The following is a 24,870-nucleotide window of genomic DNA, read 5'->3' on the forward strand; positions in this document are numbered from 1 at the left end:
TGTCAGCGGCGTGAACTCCTAATACGAAAAAAACGGTGGAGGTGTAGAATGATCATCATCTTCCAGACACTCCAGTAACGAAGACAATATCGCCGTATTTTCTCGAAAATAGTGAGAGAGAAAATAAAGATATGATGTCAACGTATCTCTTGTTTTCCAACTTTCTTCTACTAACAACCTCGTCAAGTGGGGATCTACCGAAGGCACTTCCTTGTGGTGAAAGCGAAGAAGGAGGCGAGTATGTGGCCCCACCCCTGCTTATGTAGGTAAGCTGATAGGGGTGTGGCCAGACGAATGTTGGGATGTAAAGGTACATTGTGGAATTTTTTATTCAGTGCGCGTGCACGAGCGAGGTACAGTGCAGTAGTGATGCCGAGCGGAGCCATACGAAACAGAACCATCTGTAGTGTGGTAGTGATTGAAAGGTTAACCGTATGTAGTGTGGCAGTGAAAGGTTAAGTTTCTGTATTGTCGCAGTGAAAGGGTTAACCTTCTGTATTGTCGCAGTGAAAGGTTAACCTTCTGTATTGTCGCAGTGAAAGGGTTAACCTTCTGTAGTGTGGTAGTGAAAGGTTAACCTTCTGTAGTGTGGTAGTGAAAGGTTAACCTTCTGTAGTGTGGTAGTGAAAGGTTAACCTTCTGTAGTGTGGTAGTGAAAGGTTAACCTTCTGTAGTGTGGTAGTGAAAGGTTAACCGTCTGTAGTGTGGTAGTGAAAGGTTAACCTTCTGTCATGTGGCAGTGAAAGGGTTAACATTCTGTATTGTCGCAGTGAAAGGTTAACCAAGTTTCAAGTTTCTTTAATAGTTGTCATACAGAAGTACAGAATACTTTTATACAAAATGCTTCTTTCTGTTACGCTCCAGAGACTGTGCTAGACAAAAGATAAGTATAAAATAAAATAAAATAAAATAGTATAGCATTTTTTTTTTTTATTATTTTCTTTCTTCCCCTTCCTTGCCAGAGCTCACTCTCTCACACTGTCTGGCTTCCAGACACACTCACTCGGTCGCATACACACCCACACACACACACACACACACACACCCACACAATGTCTTAGTTGCTTAAACAATGTTGGATGATGTAATTGATGGGTCATGAGTCATTGTAGAACAAAATAAAAATCGCGCAAATTGATTGATTAATTGCAATATTTTTTAATTTTTATTTTTTTTACCTACTTTCAATAGAAGCATCTAAGAATGAAGTTCTATAGAAAGTAGGTCTGCATCCCCTTAACAATTGTGTGTATTGAGCCGTACTGTATTGTACCCATTCTGCATCTGGTAATACATTTTTCAATCAATCAATCAATCATTCCAATAACAACCACTAACTTCATAATTAAAAACTAAAGAAAAGTTGGATGTGTTAGTTGGTTGGATGTCTTAGTTGAAAGACAGTTGGATGTGTTAGTTGGTTGGATGTCTTAGTTGAAAGACAGTTGGATGTGTTAGTTGGTTGGATGTCTTAGTTGAAAGACAGTTGGATGTGTTAGTTGGTTGGATGTCTTAGTTGAAAGACAGTTGGATGTGTTAGTTGGTTGGATGTCTTAGTTGAAAGACAGTTGGATGTGTTAGTTGGTTGGATGTCTTAGTTGAAAGACAGTTGGATGTGTTAGTTGGTTGGTTGTCTTAGTTGAAAGACAGTTGGATGTGTTAGTTGGTTGGATGTCCTACTGAGAACAGTTAGATGCACTTCCGAGCTGCTTCCACATGGAGGAAACTTCTCTTTTTTTCTTTTTTGGGAACTACTTTTTCTGGCGGATGGTTTTTTCAATAAATCTTCAATTAATGTGTTTATTGTATAGCAATAAGGTTGGATGAATGTGGCAGTTGTATAAAAGCATTACACCACTTGCAGTCGTGGTTTGTGAAAAATAAACCATGCCTAGGGGGGGTCTAACGACCACCCCTAGGCATGGTTTATTTTTCACAAACCACTCCTGCGCGTGATGTAATGCTTAATTTATTGTTCGTTGAGCAACCTGATGGCCTGGGGATAGAAGCTTCTTCTGAGTCTTTCTGTGCTTGCCATGAGACTCCGGTAGCGCTTGCCTGACCGCAGCAGTTCAAAGAGGCAGTATTCTGTATTGTTGCAGTGAAAGGGTTAACGTAAGGTTATGTATATAACCAAGTTCTGTGAGTTATGGTGCGCTCAGCACCAGTTGCACTGTACTTCACTTCGTGCACGTGCACTGAATAAAAAATTCCACCATGTACCTTTACATCCCAATATTCGTCTGACCACACCCCCATCCGCTTACCTTCATAAGCAGGTGTGTGGTCACCTACTCGCCTCCTTCCCAAACTTTCACCACAAGGCGAGATCAAGGGCCGCAGTGGCCGTCCTGGTGCTGAGCGCACCATAACTCACAGAACTTGGTTATATACATAATATGCAGGGAACAAACTTAACTTTTTGACTTACCAGCCATTTGGCTGGTCGATTTTAAAAACTACCAGCTGGGCAGATTTTTTACCAGCAAGAAATCCAATTAGTATTTATATTGTAACGTTTGGCCACTTTAAATCATTGAACAGAGAGAGAGAGAGAGAGAGGTAGATAGATAGACAGACAGACAGACAGACAGACAGACAGACAGACAGACAGACAGACAGACAGACAGACAGACAGACAGACAGACAGACAGACAGACAGACAGACAGACAGACAGACAGACAGACAGACAGACAGACAGACAGACAGACAGACAGACAGACAGACAGACAGACAGACAGACAGACAGACAGACAGACAGACAGATAGATAGGCCTTTGACTGTTAGCTTTTTATTTTAATTTGATTGCGCTTTTGTTTTTAAATTGTCTGTTTATACTATGTTTTTAATTAACTATGTTCTATTTTTATCTTATTTTTATTCTGTATTTTATTTTATTTGTTTTACTAATAACTATTTTATTTCTATTTTTTTAACTGTTTTAACCATGTAGTGTAGCACTTTGGGATCCCAGTGAACAAAAAGTGCATTACAAATCCAATCTATTATTATTATTATTATTATTATTATTATTATTATTATTATTATTATTATTATTATTATTATTATTATTATTATTATTATTATTATTATTATTATTATTATTATTATTATTATTATTATTATTATTATTATTATTATTATTGTGGCTGCCGCCCTGGCGGACATCTATGCTCTACTGAGTGCACCTTTCTAGTCTAGAGAGAGAGCGCTGATTCCCCGTAGCTGAGCAGGGTTGCATTTTGTCAACACAAGTTGGAACCCTGGAGGAAGCGATATAAGGAAACGAATTGCTCCGCTAATCGCTCATGTTGACCCCGCCCCCAAGTCGCTCTCCGCTCGCTCATCGCTCACCTTGAATCGAGCGCTCCCCGCTCCCCACGCCACATCGCTCGGCAGATTATATTTTTTTTGGACCATGGTGTAAATTAGCTCAAACTACAACAGTCTACACCCCCTGGGCCCCTTGTAATTGTACCCATTCTGCAATGTTAAATAACGTTGTTTATCCATTCACTAGCTCTATTAAGCGATGATAGCTAGCCTAGCCACAATGCTATGGTCGCTGCCATTAACGTTAGCATGTAAGCTAACGACAACAACAATGGCGTCAAAACTTTTTCTAACAGGATGTGAGTGACAAAGCCTGAACAGGATATCACAGGTTCACCCTTCTCATTGGTTGAAAATGGCCTTCATGTTTGTACATCGCCATCTGTTGCTTTGGCATTGTACTACATGTATATTACATCAGTGTTAAACCACTGTGAGTGAGCGGCCTGGAGGGAGTGGATTGGAGCGGAGGAGAAGCGGTAGATGCAGTGTATTTTGTTAGCCGCCAGGTGGCGGGCAGACCTTAAATTCTAATCGCCAAAGAATAAATCTACAAGCCAATGGCGCTGGGCGTGTAACTATTTTGTACCCTGACATAACCTTACGTTCTGTTTCGTTATGGCTTCGCTCAGCACCAGTTGTACAACAGGAGCTGAGCGGGAGCCATAGCCCGACAAATGTACCCCGCTGAGGCCCCCCACAACCATCAGACCGGGGAGGACCGAGCCCCCCGACCCTCCCTAATGGAGGATACCCCCCCTATTGGAGGCTCACGGGAGGGAGACGGATCCGACCGTGCGAAGAGGAACTCAAGCAACTCAACGCACAGGGTGAGCAGACTGTGGCTTGACCCCACGACTACACACACGCACAACCCGCATGCCACCAGGGAACGAACGGGAGGAACAAACCTCGTTACTGCCCCCAAAATCACAGGGTTAAGAGCAACCCCAACCCCGTGGCAAGGCCGTAGCACCGGAGCGCGAAGGAAGACCCAGACCCACTGAAGGGACTGGATCCCCTGGAAAAAGGGGGCCCGGAGAGGTCAATGACGCCAGGCATCAAGACCCCACCAGGTGGTCACTTAGTGACACCGCCCCCCACATCGCCAGCGTATTCGGATAAGGCCCCACCAAGAGCGGGCCCTTTCCCCCCAATAGCACACCGCCTGGCACACTGACCCTGCAGAACAGGCAGTCAGCATGGCCGTAAACACTCAAAAAAGGTTAACCAACGGAAGCAGGCAGCGCACCGGGGAAACCAGGCAGCAGGCTGGAACCTGAGCCTGGAGTACTGCGGACGAGACAGGCGCCAAAGGAGTCAGCTGAAAACAGCCCCCCCGGCGGAAGGGGCGTATGCTGGCGTTGTTGATCACCATGACAAAGCCTCCATTAAAAAAAACCCACCCAGAGGGGTCGAGGCAGAGAAGGCTGACATGATTGGCAGACGTCATGAACGTGCAGGGGCACACTCAACCGGGTAACCCGGGAGTTGACTCTGCTCCAACACACCAGGGAATCAACCACCCTCTTGGTACCATATGCGGTGGTTGTTCCTATAACCCCTCAAGAAAAAAGGGTTATCCCAGGTCTACGGTATCAACAAAACTTTACTTCGGACCGGGCCCGGCGGCTCGGGAAGCACACAGGGTTACCAGAGGAGGTCCAGAAGACCACCCCAACAGCCCTCTCTCCGCCATGCGTGAGAGAGGAGCGAAGAAAAGAGAACCAGCCCCTTATGATAGTGCCAGGTACAAAAGAGTACCCAACAAGGGTCTCCATAACGCCTAACCTTGTGACACCCCGGGCCGACCCAGCATTTTCCCCCCTGAAAAAGCCCAAGTCCCTCAGGGTACCAGAACAGCAGATCTGCATCCCCGGCGGACAAACGGGTTAACTGACCTGGACCAGCGTGACCAGAACCAGTCCCGTGCCCTAACCACGCCGACATGCCTACTCCGAGAAAAGGGGCAGATAGGCGTGTCGATCAAAAAACATGAAAAGAGGGCGCTGAGGATAAAAACTGTTCACATTTTTATATCCAGTCACCCCCACCACAGAGGATTAGACGGAACTCCCCAGAGAGACTTCCCACGTGAGCCATAGAGTGAAAAAGCCATGGTAATCTTGAGTCATGTGACCAACCGACTCAAGTTACACATATATCAAGCGTAGTGGAACCGTAAGTCCCACGCTCTATCCCGACACTTTGACAACAACAGACCGTACATACAGGTCTAACTCACGGAAGCCATCGTCAATAGCAACGTGCGCAGTGACGTGTGCTATGACGGGGGGAAACCCAACACTCAACGTCTGTTAATAGGAGCAGAGTCAGGGATCGTGGATTATAGGAGAGGACAGCAGGAGACACACACACCACTGATGATTAACGGGGCTACCGTGGACAGGGTGAGCAGCTTTAAGTACCTGGGGGTCCACATCTCAGAGGATCTGACATGGACAACACACATAGACACAGTAGTAAAGAAGGCGAAGCAGCGCCTCTACCACCTGAGACAGTTAAGGAAGTTCAGAGTATCGGGGAAGATACTCCAGTCCTTCTACTCAGGAGCTGTAGAGAGCATCTTGACCGGAAACATCACTGCCTGGTATGGAAACAGCACGGCACAGGACAAGAAGGCCCTACAGAGAGTGGTGCGCTCAGCCGAGCGTACCACGGGTATGGCACTACCTCCCCTGCAGGTTCTATACAACAAGAGGTGCAAATCCAGAGCCTGCAGAATAATGAAAGACCCCCACCACCCCAATAACAGCCTGTTCCAGCTGCTGAGGTCAGGCAGACGCCTGCGAACCCCAGCTACTAGGACAGAGAGGCTTAGGCTCAGCTTCTTCCCCCAGGCCATCAGAGCCTTGAACAATGAACATTGAGTGCCACAGAACACTGAACTATCCACACACAAGCACACACATGACACGCACGCTGTGCACGCTCACACACTAGCAGCCACTTTAACACTTTAACATGAGCGGGCACACACTCATGCCGCACACACCCACTTATGGCCAAAAGGAAAGGCCACTTTAAATTAGTATAACAACAGTAACAGTGTATTGCACTACCAAAGCTACCTAGCATGTCCTATATGCTCTGTAAATAATTTTTTATGTACAGATACCGAGATGTCACACCATGTTACCTGTTACCTGTTTATTGCACAATGTTGTTTTTATTGGATTCTATTATATGTTGTACCACTGTATTGCACATCGTTGCGGGCAAGATCACCCGCATTTCATTGTATACTTGTATGCCGTGACAAATAAAACTCTTGACTTAACTTGACTTGACAAGCCCTTCCCTTGCACACAACAACAACTTTAGCATATGATACCTTTAGTAGCAACTAATGAATAGCGCAAGTTAATACAATGCATGCTAACCACAGACAACTGTGAACAGGGTTTACAACAAAACCAAGTCGCGTGTGTGTGTGAATCCTACACCCGCATCCATGTTGAACATAGAAAAACACTGATAGAGAGAGCGAGAACGGCTGAGCCGTGGTACGTGTTCATACGAGCATTACTGCAACCAACACAACAGTGTTGTAGCTCAACATTACTTGTGTAAGCAACAGAACATACAAGTAACCTCTACCTTTATGTGGAGACTCAGGCCGAGGTAGAAAAAACCTTTCTGTCAACCGAGTGTAGGTTGCAGACCTTGCTTAAGCTCTTAACATGAACGTAACCCTCCTATCAACCCATACTAGCGAAGATTCACACTTTGCAACCCCATCATATGTTTGGTGAAGAAACACACAGTTTGTTAACAAAAAATACAGTCCTCCTTTAGAGGGGACTTTTTATTTCTGAACAAATCATATGGTAAGGCCGGGAAGGGAAAACAGAGGGGACCGCAGGGGAAAAAAGTCACTGGGTCTAGCGGCGCCTGCCGTCTCTAGCCGCTCGGGATTTGCCACCCCGGGGAGCACCGGAGGGACGGTAAGCAATCGGTGGCTGGTCTCGACGGTCCCTACCGTCACCTCCGGGCGTAGATGGGCCGGCTGTAGCGGAGGCGCCCTCTCTCCTCCTGGCCTTCTTCCTCGAAGGACCAGCAGTGGCGGTGGTGGCAGCAGCAGCCACGGCGGAAGACGCTCGACGACGTGGCAGCCGTCTGACTCCACCGGCGACATCGGGAGGGGGAAAATGAGGTTGGAGCACGGATCTCTCCTCCTGCATCTCTCTGCACGTCGAGGTCATCAACTGCAGGGCCTTCCCGAATAGTCCAGCCTCGGAGAGGGGTGCCGACAGAAGTGGAAGCCTCTTCTTCTCCGGCACATGCATCTGCTCCAACCAAAGATGGCGCTGGACCAGAGTTGCCAGGGCGTGCACTTTCCCAGCGGCTATGGCCTGCGGCTGAGTCAGATGCAGGATAGCTCCTGCCGCCTGGGCGAGCTGGTCATGTTGTACATCACTCTGCTCTATGCCGCCCGTCAATATCCCGGACATGAATCTTGCCAGCTGCGCTATGTTAGACGCGGCAGCTAGAGATTGTGTTCCGGAGATAAATTACTGGTCGCTCCAGTACGCCAACCGCCTCGCCGATTTCCCTTGAGGAACCGGCTTCCGTAACGATTCCCACACCACCTCCGGACAGAGGAGCGCGGCCATCGGCCTATCAAGCCGCGGCACGCCCTCCCTCATACTGTCGACCAAACCCGCCACCCGTGTGACTGGCACGTAGGCGGGGGTGAGGCCTATGATGTGGGAAACCACCTGGCCCTGACGAACATAGGCCGCCATTGAGGGGAAAAATGGGTAGACAACGTCCACCTCTCTCACCGGGCGACGCTGCCATAGATGACCTATGAGATCATCAGGGACAGGAACATTCAGTGGCTGCGGCAGCGGCACGCCGTTTGCGACTGCCGCCCCCGCCATGAGCTCGGGGAACAAAGCCTGCAGTTCCCCCTGCAGACTTTCCTCCACCGAGCCCGCATCCCTCACATACAGCAGGCTTCCACTGGTCAAGGAGCCACACTCCGATGTGGCTGATAGCAGGGCATCCCGCCGACGAGTCAGAGGTTCTTCCCCTGCATCGTCGAACGAGGCGCCCCAAGGAGACATCTCACCCCCCTCCAGTGTTACCTGGACGGGCGGGATACCTGCCTCCACCGGGCCTTCAAATAAGAACCCGTCCGCCTCTACCATGTAATCCTCTGTTTCCATCGGGCATGTAGAGACCGACGCATCCTCACTGGGCTCCAGCAACTCACCAAACCCGGGCCGTTCGCGTCTGCAAGCCACCATCTTGCGACGGGAGCGAGCAGATGCAAAAAGTTTGCGTCTCAAATCCCCTGGAACCAAAGGAACCGGCCGCTCAACAGCGGACGATTCCCCGGAAACAGAGGAACCAGAGCCAGGACCAGGCCATTGCATAGACGATGGCACCGGTGCACCAGCTCCTTGGAGAAGCAAACTACCCATCAGACGCCTACCGGGCATGGCTGTCAACCACGAGAGAGGCAACAGCCCCGCACCAGAACGCACGACGGAGGCGGAAATGGAGAACCGCTGGTGGAGAGTGGCGCTGCGAACACGACTCTCCGGAGTAGACATTATGACTTCGGTTTTTCTATCGAATATATGAGAGAAGAAAAAAATAAGCACAATGTAAACACGTCTCAACTTTCTTCAGCTAACAACCTCGTCAAGTGGGGATCTACCGAAGGCACTTCCTTGTGGTGAAAGTGAAGAAGGAGGCGAGTAGGTGACCACACACCTGCTTATGAAGGTAAGCGGATGGGGGTGTGGTCAGACGAATATTGGGATGTAAAGGTACATGGTGGAATTTTTTATTCAGTGCACGTGCACGAAGTGAAGTACAGTGCAACTGGTGCTGAGCGAAGCCATAACGAAACAGAACCTTTGGTAGTGTGGTAGTGAAAGGTTAACCTTCTGTCGTGTGGCAGTGAAAGGGTTAACCTTCTGTATTGTCGCAGTGAACGTGTTAACATTCTGTATTGTCGCAGTGAACGGGTTAACATTCTGTATTGTCGCAGTGAAAGAGTTAACCTTCTGTATTGTCGCATTGAAAGGGTTAACCTTCTGTGTGTAGTGAAAGGGTTAACATTCTGTATTGTCGCCGTGAAAGGGTTAACCTTCTGTCGTGTGGCAGTGAAAGGTGAAGTCGCTGGTGGAGTGGATGCAGATTTGAAATTGCAGTTCAAAGTGCTAGGCTCGCCCCGGTACAAGCTCTGTTTATGTTTCTGTCTCTCTTGTCTGTGCTATTTGTACGTAAAATGTCGTGTTTCAACACATACTCAGGAAGAACTACTTTCCATCCGAGAAGGATTAATAATAATCCTCATCCTGCTTTCCCAGAGGAACCAAGCTCCTGACCTGATGGACTCACTACTAGACCAGAGGTCTCAAACTCACTTTACCTGCTGGCCGCTGCAGGTGTAACGGGGAAGCCTGTGGGTATGTCCACTATCACGGAAACAGGTGTGTTGACGAGTGACTGTGGCAGTGCGGGCTGGTAAATTAAACTCACTTCCCCATAACAGGGTTAACAGACGCATAGGTACGGTAGTTAGGAGTGAATTCACTTCTTAGTGCAGCGGTCTGTGTCGTCGCCCGCGGACGCGGGAGCCCCCTGTTCGACTCCCCCTCGGGACATTCTCATTTAACATCAAACACAACGCAGACCCAGTATGATCCGTCACACAGGTAGAGTCTGGGTGAGGCTGGGCTGCATCAAATATTACACAAAAAAAGGGTTTCAAGTATTAAAAAAAAAGTACAACTGATCCAATCTTCTCAATCTTTAGCAAATAACATTCCAGAACATGAACGGTTCTTCAGAACATGGGCTTCTCTTACCTACTCCTTGCTGCCAGAGACTCGGCAGCGCTTCCTCTTACATCTTCCAACCCTGATGAACGCAAAGCAACTGAGCGAAAGAATGAAAAAATAGAAAGTCTCTAAAGAAAATATGTGTGTGTGTGTGCGTGTGTGTGTGTGATGCGAGAGCAGGGGGAAGAGAGGGGCGTTTGGCTTGGGCTGGAGGGTGTAGAGAGAGAGAGAGAGATGGGCGTTTGGCCAGGGGCTGGAGGGTGTAGAGAGAGAGAGAGATGGGCGTTTGGCCAGGGGCTGGAGGGTGTAGAGAGAGAGAGAGAGATGGGCGTTTGGCCAGGGGCTGGAGGGTGTAGAGAGAGAGAGAGAGATGGGCGTTTGGCCTGGGCTACGTGTAGCCGCCGTTAGGAAGCTTGGAGAGGGGAATGTTGGGAGTCGGAGACGCTTGTGTCACAGCCTCGGAACAGGAGCAAAACAAACAGTGCAGCGTGTAGCCTACCGCACCGAAGTTCGCGTTGGATGAAGATGATCAGGTCGGAGACGTCCGGACTATCCACGTTGGTCATCCATCCCGTGTCAGGTATGGTTTACTTGCGCGTTTTCAACGTTATCTAAATATGGTTCACGTTCTCCTTGCTCTTTATATCGGCTGCACGTCTTCCTTCATTGAAACAAAACTCCACTCGCCGCTCTCACTTCCACGTCGTGAATCCTCTCACGTCTCCCGTCTCATGTCTCACAAGGCCAACCCACCAACGTCTGACGTCTCTCCTCTTATCCGCCATCAGAGCCCGTATGCGCGCATCCGAAATTTACAGCCATAAAGGGACAGGCACACTTTTACCAGGCAGGTTAAAGCCGCTCTGTTACACCGTGACATGATGGTCCTCTCTGATAAACATCCAGCCATCCTGGAGGAGTTCCGTGTTGGAAAGTTTGTTGTGCATAAAACAAGTCACAAATTCTCTGCTATTGCAATTGACCACTGCCACGAACAGAACAACGCACAAAACAGAATTGTTTGGATTCCTCTCTCAGCAAGTCATTTGCATCATAGTAGATGAGAGAAAAGAAGTTTACGCAACTCACCCCAAGATGGCGGCCGTGAGGCTCCAGTGCAAGTTACGTTCCTGTGTCTAGTACTCCTGTCTTCGATATTCGTGTGTAAAGTAAGTGTCATGTACAATCCAATACTCCCGATGGGACCTACTAAACCTTCGACACAACAGACATGGAGTTTTGGAGCCATCGGCGTTCCTACCCATGGAAATACTGCCTTCAAGTTTCTTTAATAGTTGTCATACAGAAGTACAGAATACTTTCATACAAAATGCTTCTTACTGTTACGCTCCAGAGACTGTGCTAGACAAGATAGTATCAAATAACATAGTATAGCATGTAATTTAGAAGTAGAAAAGTAGAAAATGAGGTCACAGTGTTCAGTATAGACATATGTACAATGTTCGATGCAGAATAGACGTAACTGAGTTACCATATAATATACAATACTATGCAGTGTACTAATGTACAGTACTATATAGTGCAAAGCAGAAATGGGATGAGGTACAATTTAGGTACAATTTACAGTAAGGTGTACGAGTTGTAGTGCAATCCTTCATCAATAAATATAAAGTGTGGGGAGTGGGTGCTACAGTGTGTTTGTTTAAAGTGAGTGTGTGCTATAAAGTGTGTGGGGTGGGTGCTACAGTGTGTTTGTTTAAAGTGAGTGTGTGCGTGTGGATGTGTGTGCTATGTGCGTTTGATGGTTGTTGTTGTGTAGTGTTCATTGTTCGTTTAGCAGCCTGATGGCCTGGGGATAGAAGCTTCTTCTGAGTCTTTCTGTGCTCGCCTTGAGACTCCGGTATCGCTTGCCTGACCGCAGCAGTTCAAAGAGGCAGTTGTTCGGGTGACTGGAGTCTTTAATGATTCTCTTAGCCTTGCCCCTGCAACGCTTATTGTAAATGTTCTGGAGGATGGCCTTACAACCATCTACCTGGCCACTCAACGCCACGGGTAACATCTGCCGCAACATCTGCCGGGAAACGTAGCAGGCGCTCCGGGATCCTCTCGAGATTTAGACGGTGCCCATACCGACCACCACTACCAGCCCTCCTGCTGTCTAACGTGAGATCCCTCCGACACAAAATGGATGAACTACAACTTCTATTACAATCTAGCAAAGATTATAGTGACTGCTCTGCCATCCGTTTGATCTGTTTGACTGAGACCTGGTTAGACCCAATAATACACGAGACCCTCTTCTTGGGACCAGTGTTGGGGAAAATGTGTATGAGGTGGACTAGTTTAATATAGGTCAACTAGCAGTGCTGAAAGACGGTCTGGCTGACGTTCTTAAAACAATTTGGAACAGATGGACATTTCAGTACGGCATGTTGTGTGCTGGTAATCTCGGACATTGTATGCTTTCATATCTTGTTCTTTTCTCTCTTTCACACAGGCACAGCACACACACACAGACACACGGACACACACGTACACAGACACACACAGTCGCACAGACATACACACCGACACACACACACACACACACACACATTCCCTGTGACACAATACACACATACAATACACATACGTCTGTACGCAGACGCACGCACACACAGACACACACACACATACACACACACACACACACACACACACACATCTCACTCTCTACATCATATCGTGTGTGGACATCATATCTTGTTTATCTCTCTTCATGTTCTCTCTCCGATGTTAAATCTACGTATCATCTTAATGTACGTCATGTCAGATCTGACATGATATGATACGTCATCATATCTGTCATGGGGGGGCAGGACTGAGAGGGGATTTAGGGGACAGGCAAAGAGATTGGGGACAGAGTGTTTTTTGTTCAAGCTGTGGTGATCCTCTGCTCGACCCATAGCTCTTGCTGTTAAGAACTTCTTTTCTTAAATAAATTACCTATTTGTTACAATTGGAAATATCGTCTCCTGCTGTGTTAAACAACCTTTCCACAACACCAGCAAGTAAGGTTTAGTCGATAATCCAATGTACAGTTTTATAGCATTTTGAAAAGCCCTCGTTTTTCAGGAAAATATATAGATTCCGTGATAAACGGCATTTACTGGAATATTCTAGCATACACAAAAACGTTGTCATTTTTCGGCCTATTTATGAATCGTTTTCAAATAAACGCTAGATTACCGATAGTATATGTGTACTTATGCACGCTATAGAAGCGATCTGAAAAGTATATTCTCCCATTTCCTGATCAGCGAGCACACACACGCACACACACACACACACATATGGGACACGTTGATATATCTGTGAAAAAAGCTCTGATTACCCCAAGACTGGTAAAATAGATTCCTTACCTCAGATCAGATGTTATCCAAAAAGATTATTCCAATTCCTGATCGCCATTCCAAATATCGATCGCGTTTATTGATTCAGTGTTGGGTGCTGGAAATACATAATCCACGCTGTTCTGAGGGCCGGCTTGGGTCTCTTCAGTTGGCTTGACGGAAAAGTAACATGAGGAAACTGCCCCCCCCCCCCCCTTCATCAGTCTAAACTAATGGGGTGCAGTTACACAGGGAGAGACGATAGGGGGCGGTATCTTCCCAATTGAGCTCAGAGAGACTCTGCAACACTAGCGTGAGGCTCGATTGATGAAATATGAATTCAAATCGCCAATAAAAGAAAATACGACAAACAAACGCTATATAGCGTTGCCGGCACTCAACTGGCGGCATGAACTAAGGACAAAGCGCGTCGCTGGCACTCAAAGTGTTAAAGAGGGTGTTTAGCGTGTGTGATAGGACATACCGTGTTCACATTTGCAGTGCCTCCTATAGAGGGTGAGTTACTTATATACCCGAAACCCTTTACGGTACCCGATTATTCCCTCTGATTAGAGACCCCTGGTCCGCTGTATGAATTGATGATGTTGTGTAGTAATGTGTCCTATTGTGAATGAGGCCTGAGTACCTAGTTGGATGGTGGCGGAGGACGAGCAGAGAGGGAGGGTGGACTGGTAGCGGGAGGTGATTCCCTAAATATTCACGGCTGTAGAGTGTGTGTGTGACTATAATAAGTGCATTGTGTATGTACCTTACCTCGTTCAAACTAAGGGTTTTTACCTATATAAAAGTGTGCTGTGATTTATAGTGTGCTTAACCTAGAGGTGATATAATTTACTTAAGGGACGCCTGGCTGTACCCGCTGCATTCTCTGGTTCTGCTAACACCGTCATGTCTCAGGAGGGGATATTGGTATCGGCTTCATGGCTCATATGTTTTAATTAATAAACCTTGTATCTTTCGTAACCTGGTTGTGCTGTTGACTCATTGACGGGCTTTGACAAAAGAGCAGCTTTTCCTGCTAATGAGCAGTTTCTCCTGCTCATAGTATAACTCACGTTTTTATTACAGTACCCATTCTGCAATCTGTTAATAAAATGTTCAATCAATCAATCAAACAGTGCCCGACCAAGCGGTACCGCTTCCAGGATTCACGCTCCACCGAACAGGTGGCTCAAATCCAAGGGTGGAGGCATCTGTTTTATGATCAACCATCGCTGGTGTACCAACTCCACAGCACTCAGTCACATCTGCTCTCCACACCTGGAATACATCTCCGTTAAATGCAGACCAACATACCGCCCCAGAGAATTCGCATCGGTAATCATGATCGGTGTTTACATCCCCCCAGATGCTAACGCTAACTCCTCCATAAGCGAACTTGCCAACTACATATCATCTGTTGAAAACAAACACCCCGACGCAGCAATAATTGTATTAGGCGACTTCAACCACACCAACCTGTCCTCTGAGCTACCGAGCCGCACCAACCGGTGACCTGCCCCAGCAGAGGGAGGAACACACTGGACCACTGTTACCGAGCCGCACCAACCGGTGACCTGCCCCAGCAGAGGGAGGAACACACTGGACCACTGTTACCGAGCCGCACCAACCGGTGACCTGCCCCAGCAGAGGGAGGAACACACTGGACCACTGTTACCGAGCCACACCAACCGGTGACCTGCCCCAGCAGAGGGAGGAACACACTGGACCACTGTTACCGAGCCGCACCAACCGGTGACCTGCCCCAGCAGAGGGAGGAACACACTGGACCACTGTTACCGAGCCGCACCAACAGGTGACCTGCCCCAGCAGAGGGAGGAACACACTGGACCACTGTTACCGAGCCGCACCAACAGGTGACCTGCCCCAGCAGAGGGAGGAACACACTGGACCACTGTTACCGAGCCGCACCAACAGGTGACCTGCCCCAGCAGAGGGAGGAACACACTGGACCACTGTTACCGAGCCGCACCAACCGGTGACCTGCCCCAGCAGAGGGAGGAACACACTGGACCACTGTTACCGAGCCGCACCAACCGGTGACCTGCCCCAGCAGAGGGAGGAACACACTGGACCACTGTTACCGAGCCGCACCAACAGGTGACCTGCCCCAGCAGAGGGAGGAACACACTGGACCACTGTTACCGAGCCGCACCAACCGGTGACCTGCCCCAGCAGAGGGAGGAACACACTGGACCACTGTTACCGAGCCGCACCAACCGGTGACCTGCCCCAGCAGAGGGAGGAACACACTGGATCACTGTTACAACAATCAAGCAGGCTTACCGTGCTTTTCCAAGAGCTCCGCTGGGCAAGTCCGACCACGCAATGCTGCTGCTCATTCCAACATATAAACAAAAACTTAAATCCATCAAACCAACGGAAAAGTCTGTCAGGTCCTGGTCAACAGAGGCCACCGGAAAGCTGCGCGCTTGCCTCGCATGCACTGACTGGGACGAGTTGCGCGCAACCGGCGACCTGCACGACGCCACTGACACAGGCATGATATCGGGCCAGGAAGCGTGAACACTTAAGGTAACCTACTTGCGTTCAGCGTTTCGTTCCGCGTTTCTCTGATTGGCCACGACGCGCACGTGACCACGCCTAGCACGCCCCGCGGCAGAGCAACGCAGCGCCCTCCTTCGCGAATACGCTCGTTCAGAACGCAAGCCGCCATCTTTAATGTGTCCCATACTGTAGGTCGCATAGGTAATATTAATAGGTTGCCGCGGCATTATGCATTCGTAATCCCCCCTACATAATAACCACGCAGGTTAATCAAGCAACGCTCGCGCAATACCTAGCTTAATAATAAGTAGGCAATTGGCACAAGTGTAAATTATACATTCGTCACTCAGTTTTAATATCAACGGATAGCTCAACTCGTTCGTCAGCTAGAGCCTATGGTCAGTCGGTGACAAGTTCGAATCACTTCAATTTTTTTTCTTTTTTTTTACGTTTAATTAATTTATCATCTCTCTATATAAACGTAACTAGCTATTCATATCAATCGAAATAACGTTCATCTCCGATATTTAAACATGGTCCCCAAAATGAATGGAAGCGAATGAGGAGCCTGACACCTGGGAGGAATGGGGGTGTTGCAGCGTTGGGGATGTTTAAAAAATATAATTTAATATATAATATAATATAATAATTTGTGCTTCGCCAATAAATGTGGTCAGCAGCCTCCACTGATGTACAGTGTTGTCACGCGAAATAACGTTATGAATAAAAACGCGAAATAACATTATATAACGTTGCGTTACAATGTACAGTTTCTAGTTAATCAGTAAGTGTGTACTGTACATACAGAGTTAAGAGTGTACTGTACATACAGAGTTAAGAGTGTACTGTACATACAGAGTTAAGAGTGTACTGTACATACAGAGTTAAGTGTGTACTGTACATACAGAGTTAAGAGTGTACTGTACATACAGAGTTAAGAGTGTACTGTACATACAGAGTTAAGTGTGTACTGTACATACAGAGTTAAGTGAGTACTGTACATACAGAGTTAAGAGTGTACTGTACATACAGAGTTAAGTGTGTACTGTACATACAGAGTTAAGTGAGTACTGTACATACAGAGTTAAGTGAGTACTGTACATACAGAGTTAAGAGTGTACTGTACATACAGAGTTAAGAGTGTACTGTACATACAGAGTTAAGAGTGTACTGTACATACAGAGTTAAGAGTGTACTGTACACACAGAGTTAAGAGTGTACTGTACATACAGAGTTAAGTGTGTACTGTACATACAGAGTTAAGAGTGTACTGTACATACAGAGTTAAGAGTGTACTGTACATACAGAGTTAAGAGTGTACTGTACATACATAGTTAAGTGTACTGTACATACAGAGTTAAGTGTACTGTACATACAGAGTTAAGAGTGTACTGTACATACAGAGTTAAGTGTGTACTGTACATACAGAGTTAAGTGTACTGTACATACAGAGTTAAGAGAGTACTGTACATACAGAGTTAAGTGTGTACTGTACATACAGAGTTAAGTGTGTACTGTACATACAGAGTTAAGTGTGTACTGTACATACAGAATTAAGTGTGTACTGTACATACAGAGTTAAGAGAGTACTGTACATACAGAGTTAAGAGAGTACTGTACATACAGAGTTAAGAGAGTACTGTACATACAGAGTTAAGTGTGTACTGTACATACAGAGTTAAGAGTGTACTGTACATACAGAGTTAAGAGTGTACTGTACATACAGAGTTAAGTGTGTACTGTACATACAGAGTTAAGAGAGTACTGTACATACAGAGTTAAGTGTGTACTGTACATACAGAGTTAAGAGAGTACTGTACATACAGAGTTAAGAGAGTACTGTACATACAGAGTTAAGAGAGTACTGTACATAGAGAGTTAAGTGTGTACTGTACATACAGAGTTAAGAGTGTACTGTACATACAGAGTTAAGAGTGTACTGTACATACAGAGTGTACTGTACATACAGAGTTAAGAGAGTACTGTACATACAGAGTTAAGAGTGTACTGTATATACAGAGTTAAGTGTGTACTGTACATACAGAGTTAAGTGTGTACTGTACATACAGAGTGTACTGTACATACAGAGTTAAGAGAGTACTGTACATACAGAGTTAAGAGTGTACTGTACATACAGAGTTAAGTGTGTACTGTACATACAGAGTGTACTGTACATACAGAGTTAAGTGAGTACTGTACATACAGAGTTAAGAGTGTACTGTATATACAGAGTTAAGTGTGTACTGTACATACAGAGTTAAGTGTGTACTGTACATACAGAGTGTACTGTACATACAGAGTTAAGAGAGTACTGTACATACAGAGTTAAGAGTGTACTGTACATACAGAGTTAAGTGTGTACTGTACATACAGAGTGTACTGTACATACAGAGTTAAGTGTGTACTGTACATACAGAGTTAAGAGTGTACTGTACATACAGAGTTAAGAGAGTACTGTACATACAGAGTTAAGTGTGTACTGTACATACAGAGTTAAGAGTGTACTGTACATACAGAGTTAAGAGAGTACTGTACATACAGAGTTAAGTGTGTACTGTACATACAGAGTTAAGTGTGTACTGTACATACAGAGTTAAGTGAGTACTGTACATACAGAGTTAAGTGTGTACTGTACATACAGAGTTAAGAGTGTACTGTACATACAGAGTTAAGTGTGTACTGTACATACAGAGTTAAGTGTGTACTGTACATACAGAGTTAAGAGAGTACTGTACATACAGAGTTAAGTGTGTACTGTACATACAGAGTTAAGTGTGTACTGTACATACAGAGTTAAGTGTGTACTGTACATACAGAGTTAAGTGTATACTGTACATACAGAGTTAAGAGTGTACTGTACATACAGAGTTAAGAGTGTGTACTGTACATACAGAGTTAAGAGTGTACTGTACATACAGAGTTAAGAGTGTACTGTACATACAGAGTTAAGTGAGTACTGTACATACAGAGTTAAGTGTGTACTGTACATACAGAGTTAAGAGAGTACTGTACATACAGAGTTAAGAGTGTACTGTACATACAGAGTTAAGTGTGTACTGTACATACAGAGTTAAGAGTGTACTGTACATACAGAGTTAAGAGTGTACTGTACATACAGAGTTAAGAGTGTACTGTACATACAGAGTTAAGTGTGTACTGTACATACAGAGTTAAGAGTGTACTGTACATACAGAGTTAAGAGAGTACTGTACATACAGAGTTAAGAGTGTACTGTACATACAGAGTTAAGTGTGTACTGTACATACAGAGTTAAGTGAGTACTGTACATACAGAGTTAAGAGTGTACTGTACATACAGAGTTAAGAGTGTACTGTACATACAGAGTTAAGAGTGTACTGTACATACAGAGTTAAGAGTGTACTGTACATACAGAGTTAAGAGTGTACTGTACATACAGAGTTAAGTGTGTACTGTACATACAGAGTTAAGTGTGTACTGTACATACAGAGTTAAGAGTGCACTGTACATACAGAGTTAAGTGTGTACTGTACATACAGAGTTAAGTGTGTACTGTACATACAGAGTTAAGTGAGTACTGTACATACAGAGTTAAGAGTGTACTGTACATACAGAGTTAAGAGAGTACTGTACATACAGAGTTAAGAGAGTACTGTACATACAGAGTTAAGAGTGTACTGTACATACAGAGTTAAGAGTGTACTGTACATACAGAGTTAAGTGTGTACTGTACATACAGAGTTAAGAGTACTGTACATACAGAGTTAAGAGAGTACTGTACATACAGAGTTAAGAGTGTACTGTACATACAGAGTTAAGAGTGTACTGTACATACAGAGTTAAGAGAGTACTGTACATACAGAGTTAAGAGTGTACTGTACATACAGAGTTAAGAGAGTACTGTACATACAGAGTTAAGTGTGTACTGTACATACAGAGTTAAGAGAGTACTGTACATACAGTGTTAAGTGTACTGTACATACAGAGTTAAGTGAGTACTGTACATACAGTGTTAAGTGTGTACTGTACATACAGAGTTAAGTGAGTACTGTACATACAGAGTTAAGTGTACTGTACATACAGAGTTAAGTGTACTGTACATACAGAGTTAAGTGAGTACTGTACATACAGTGTTAAGTGTACTGTACATACAGAGTTAAGTGAGTACTGTACATACAGAGTTAAGAGAGTACTGTACATACAGAGTTAAGTGTGTACTGTACATACAGAGTTAAGAGTGTACTGTACATATAGTTAAGAGTGTACTGTACATACAGAGTTAAGAGTGTACTGTACATATAGTTAAGAGTGTACTGTACATACAGAGTTAAGAGTGTACTGTACATACAGAGTTAAGTGTGTACTGTACATACAGAGTTAAGTGTGTACTGTACATATAGTTAAGAGTGTACTGTACATACAGAGTTAAGAGTGTACTGTACATACAGAGTTAAGAGTGTACTGTACATACAGAGTTAAGAGAGTACTGTACATACAGAGTTAAGTGTGTACTGTACATACAGAGTTAAGAGAGTACTGTACATACAGAGTTAAGTGTGTACTGTACATACAGAGTTAAGAGTGTACTGTACATACAGAGTTAAGAGTGTACTGTACATACAGAGTTAAGAGTGTACTGTACATACAGAGTTAAGTGTGTACTGTACATACAGAGTTATGTGTGTACTGTACATACAGAGTTAAGTGTGTACTGTACATAGAGTTAAGTGTGTACTGTACATACAGAGTTAAGAGAGTACTGTACATACAGAGTTAAGAGTGTACTGTACATACAGAGTTAAGTGAGTACTGTACATACAGAGTTAAGAGTGTACTGTACATACAGAGTTAAGAGTGTACTGTACATACAGAGTTAAGTGTGTACTGTACATACAGAGTTAAGTGTGTACTGTACATACAGAGTTAAGTGTGTACTGTACATACAGAGTTAAGAGTGTACTGTACATACAGAGTTAAGAGTGTACTGTACATACAGAGTTAAGTGTGTACTGTACATACAGAGTTAAGAGTACTGTACATACAGAGTTAAGAGTGTACTGTACATACAGAGTTAAGAGTGTACTGTACATACAGAGTTAAGTGTGTACTGTACATACAGAGTTAAGTGTGTACTGTACATACAGAGTTAAGAGAGTACTGTACATACAGAGTTAAGTGTGTACTGTACATACAGAGTTAAGAGAGTACTGTACATACAGAGTTAAGTGTGTACTGTACATACAGAGTTAAGAGTGTACTGTACATACAGAGTTAAGAGTGTACTGTACATACAGAGTTAAGTGTGTACTGTACATACAGAGTTAAGAGTACTGTACATACAGAGTTAAGAGTGTACTGTACATACAGAGTTAAGAGTGTACTGTACATACAGAGTTAAGTGTGTACTGTACATACAGAGTTAAGTGTGTACTGTACATACAGAGTTAAGAGTGTACTGTACATACAGAGTTAAGAGTGTACTGTACATACAGAGTTAAGAGTGTACTGTACATACAGAGTTAAGTGTGTACTGTACATACAGAGTTAAGTGTACTGTACATACAGAGTTAAGTGTGTACTGTACATACAGAGTTAAGAGTGTACTGTACATACAGAGTTAAGAGTGTACTGTACATACAGAGTTAAGAGTGTACTGTACATACAGAGTTAAGAGTGTACTGTACATACAGAGTTAAGTGTGTACTGTACATACAGAGTTAAGTGTGTACTGTACATACAGAGTTAAGTGTGTACTGTACATACAGAGTTAAGTGTGTACTGTACATACAGAGTTAAGAGTGTACTGTACATACAGAGTTAAGTGTACTGTACTGTACATACAGAGTTAAGTGTGTACTGTACATACAGAGTTAAGAGTGTACTGTACATACAGAGTTAAGAGTGTACTGTACATACAGAGTTAAGTGTGTACTGTACATACAGAGTTAAGAGTACTGTACATACAGAGTTAAGAGAGTACTGTACATACAGAGTTAAGTGTGTACTGTACATACAGAGTTAAGTGAGTACTGTACATACAGAGTTAAGAGTGTACTGTACATACAGAGTTAAGAGTGTACTGTACATACAGAGTTAAGTGTGTACTGTACATACAGAGTTAAGTGTGTACTGTACATACAGAGTTAAGAGTACTGTACATACAGAGTTAAGAGAGTACTGTACATACAGAGTTAAGTGTGTACTGTACATACAGAGTTAAGTGTGTACTGTACATACAGAGTTAAGAGTGTACTGTACATACAGAGTTAAGAGAGTACTGTACATACAGAGTTAAGTGTGTACTGTACATACAGAGTTAAGTGTGTACTGTACATACAGAGTTAAGTGTGTACTGTACATACAGAGTTAAGTGAGGACTGTACATACAGAGTTAAGAGAGTACTGTACATACAGAGTTAAGAGTGTACTGTACATACAGAGTTAAGTGTGTACTGTACATACAGAGTTAAGTGTGTACTGTACATACAGAGTTAAGTGAGTACTGTACATACAGAGTTAAGAGTGTACTGTACATACAGAGTTAAGAGTGTACTGTACATACAGAGTTAAGTGTGTACTGTACATACAGAGTTAAGTGTGTACTGTACATACAGAGTTAAGAGTACTGTACATACAGAGTTAAGAGAGTACTGTACATACAGAGTTAAGTGTGTACTGTACATACAGAGTTAAGTGTGTACTGTACATACAGAGTTAAGAGTGTACTGTACATACAGAGTTAAGAGAGTACTGTACATACAGAGTTAAGTGTGTACTGTACATACAGAGTTAAGTGTGTACTGTACATACAGAGTTAAGTGTGTACTGTACATACAGAGTTAAGTGAGGACTGTACATACAGAGTTAAGAGAGTACTGTACATACAGAGTTAAGAGAGTACTGTACATACAGAGTTAAGAGTGTACTGTACATACAGAGTTAAGTGTGTACTGTACATACAGAGTTAAGAGAGTACTGTACATACAGAGTTAAGAGTGTACTGTACATACAGAGTTAAGTGTGTACTGTACATACAGAGTTAAGTGTGTACTGTACATACAGAGTTAAGTGTGTACTGTACATACAGAGTTAAGTGAGTACTGTACATACAGAGTTAAGAGTGTACTGTACATACAGAGTTAAGAGTGTACTGTACATACAGAGTTAAGTGTGTACTGTACATACAGAGTTAAGTGTGTACTGTACATACAGAGTTAAGTGTGTACTGTACATACAGAGTTAAGTGTACTGTACATACAGAGTTAAGTGTGTACTGTACATACAGAGTTAAGTGTGTACTGTAAATACAGAGTTAAGTGAGTACTGTACATACAGAGTTAAGTGAGTACTGTACATACAGAGTTAAGAGTGTACTGTACATACAGAGTTAAGAGTGTACTGTACATACAGAGTTAAGTGTACAATACATATAGTTAAGTGTACTGTACATACAGAGTTAAGTGTGTACTGTACATACAGAGTTAAGTGTACAATACATATAGTTAAGTGTACTGTACATACATAGTTAAGTGTGTACTGTACATACAGAGTTAAGTGTACTGTACTGTACATACAGAGTTAAGTTAGTACTGTACATACAGAGTTAAGTGTACTGTACTGTACAATACAGAGTTAAGTGTGTACTGTACATACACACTTAACTCTGTATTGTACACTACACTCTGTATGTACAGTACACACTTAACTCTGTATTGTACAGTACACTCTGTATGTACAGTACACACTTAACTCTGTATGTACAGTTTCTAGTTAATCAGTCTCACCTAGTTAGTCAGCAGCCTCCACTGATGTACAGTGATTCAAACCCGCTCAATGGGCCGTTTCTGACAGCTGTGCTGTGTTGTCACGCATTCTAACGATTCGAACATAACATTACATTTCCGCATTTCATTTCCGCAACACACAGCGCGCGGTCACGTGGGCGTCATGGCCAATCAGAGAAACGCTGAACGCAAGTAGGTTACCTTAAGTGTTCACGCCGCCCGGGGGGGGGGGGGGGGTTTATAAATTCATGAAAATGTCCGGGTTTCACGGACCGTTTGCATGTACTTAAATTGACTGGCGCATTGCACAGAATACTACGGTACATAGGCGTAACTAAGGGCGGGGACATGGTTTCAGATTGCAGTTATTGTCCCCCCCACGTTTTAACCGTCCAAAAACAATGTTACATGATAATAAACGGTGACGCGACGCGGCACTTGGACCACATGGATACACGGCTGCTTGTTCCATCTCTGAGCTCTGAAGACCTGAGCCATTGTCATGCAAAGACAGGTAGCCAGGTGATTCACCCGGCGGGGCACGCGCTAAGTACCGACCACAGCTGTCTTTGCATAACAACAGCCATGTCGTCAGGTGTGCTCAAATACCCCTCCCCTCAAAGTTTGGTGTGAAACTGTGAACGATGGTCTGTGTGATTGCCATGAAATGCAACAGCATTGCTTGGTGTCTGTCTATGTTGACCAGAGAAAGACTTTCGTCTTGTTTCCACCAGGGTCCCCCGTTTTCAATTCATCATAACATATATGACATACATGACATACAGATAGACAGTACTGCTACATCTATACATTTATGACATACATGACATACATGACATACATGACATTCATAGTGACTCACCAACATGTAGGTCTCGGTTATAAAAAGGAAATCCAGTCCCCGGGAAATAAAGAAGTCCTTCAGTATGAAAGCATTGTTAGCCAGCAATCTAATAATACCGCAGATTCACCCCGCGGGGGGGCGGGGCCACAACTAGAAAAACTGGCCATGGTCTGATTCTAAGTTATGTAAAAAAAAAAAAAGATTATAATCAGCCCTACCTCCATCTCTCTCTCTCTCTCTCTC

General features: G+C 44.4%; 1 protein-coding gene across 1 annotated transcript in view; it reads right to left on the reverse strand.

Moving 5' to 3' along the window:
• Positions 1 to 24,687, reverse strand: part of LOC311234827 (caspase b-like) — a gene marked incomplete at its 3' end in the record, with an annotated part of 44,743 nt that extends 20,056 nt beyond the window's left edge. Inside the window, exon 1 of the mRNA XM_084322071.1 lies at positions 24,646 to 24,687. The remainder of the gene's footprint in view (positions 1 to 24,645) is intronic.
• Between the last annotated feature and the right edge of the window lie 183 nt (positions 24,688 to 24,870).

This window comes from Notolepis coatsorum, assembly GCF_963971535.1.
Source record: "Notolepis coatsorum genome assembly, chromosome: 9".
Taxonomy (NCBI): domain Eukaryota; kingdom Metazoa; phylum Chordata; class Actinopteri; order Aulopiformes; family Paralepididae; genus Notolepis; species Notolepis coatsorum.